A 1,501-nucleotide genomic window follows, 5' to 3' on the forward strand; every position below is an offset into this window, starting at 1 on the left:
CCTTCCATCCTTGGGCGAGTTTCTTTCGATAACTCCTCCTCGTTCGGTATTCTTAGTGACAGCATTTCATTCACAACAAACATAATCACACACAACTAGGGCCAGGTCCTCCACAGGTATAAATTGGATTAGTGCCACTGAACTCGGTGGAGTTTCTCCAAACTACACCAGCGGAAATGGCAACAAATAAGCATTTGTGGAGTCGGTGGTGGGTTTTCCTGCAGAATGCAAAACGATGTTTTTGTCTTGCTTTGTTTTCTCTCCTGTTCCTCCACTGAAAGTGATGGGAAGTGTCTTCTTACCTTTAAGCAAATCAGCAATGGGCTTTCATTACGGATGGTAAAGGATTTTAGAGGTGTAATTCTTGTATTTGGTATAAGCCCTAACGAACTCTCTGAAAGCTCTCTTCCACCTCCATTTCCAGGTGCTGATATTAATGAGGGTAGTGAAAACTCATTGATCATTTGGTTCTCTGTAAACATCATAAGCATATTTTAGAAGAAATTATACAGCATCTTAAAAACTGTCGGAAGTTTCCTTAAGCACCTGTCAGTAAGGATAGGGAGCGATGTAACTGTCTGGCCCGACCCCAAATTCCTATAACATGGAGGAGCCTCCACGCCCCAAATATTCCAGGCACACCCAAACAATGTGTGGACTTTTTACGTGGTGACATTGTGGTTTTAACGTAAGCGGACAGCAAGCAGAGGGTGCCACGCTGACAGCCCTTTTTTTGCATCTATCTGTCAGCAATAGGACAGGTGCTTCTTTGGACTAGGCCCTCGTCTCCATCTCTGGTAACATCATAATGGGAAAAGGCAATAACCCTTTGCATTTTGTATCAAGTCTGAGCTATTAGTTTTGTTCCGAGAACGTCCGCAATAAATGTCATGTAAGAAGCACATTTGAAAGATGACTCTAGAATTGAAACAAAAATATTGAAATTGTTATTTTTATTATTCAAACCATGGAGGGTTGCAGAAACAAGTTTGCTTGAACTGCTGCCTTTGAAAGAGGAGAAGTTTTCTTCTAGTGGGAACGCTAACCGAAATACCTGGCAGTAGCATTGTTCGTATAGCAAAAAACACCGAACTACAAAAGCCTCATGTCTTTTGTTAATAACAGTGATGAGAATACATCTAACCAACCAATTTAAATAATATGGCCCCAAATATCTAAAATTAGAAGTGACTTTCTTTTTGAGGCATATTTTTTTCTCCTCTTTGTTTCTATAGCTTCAGTGTACGTTCCACCTCAATATATTTTACCAATTTAAAAAGGCCCCGTGTTTATGGGTACTTCTTAATCCCCTAAGAATGCAAACATTTCAGGTAAATACTTAACAGTTTTTGTTTGCACAGCCAGCTTTTTGGAGCAGGGGCTGTCTTTCTGTGTATTTCATACTGTTTCAGCATGATGGAGCCGGGTGTGGCATGGGGCCTCCTGCATGCTCCAGCAATATTATAATAGATGCCAGCATCATTTATAGGGAAAGTTGTTG

Source organism: Pygoscelis adeliae, unplaced genomic scaffold (assembly GCF_000699105.1).
Source record: "Pygoscelis adeliae isolate BGI_AS28 unplaced genomic scaffold, ASM69910v1 Scaffold110, whole genome shotgun sequence".
Classification (NCBI taxonomy): Eukaryota; Metazoa; Chordata; class Aves; order Sphenisciformes; family Spheniscidae; genus Pygoscelis; species Pygoscelis adeliae.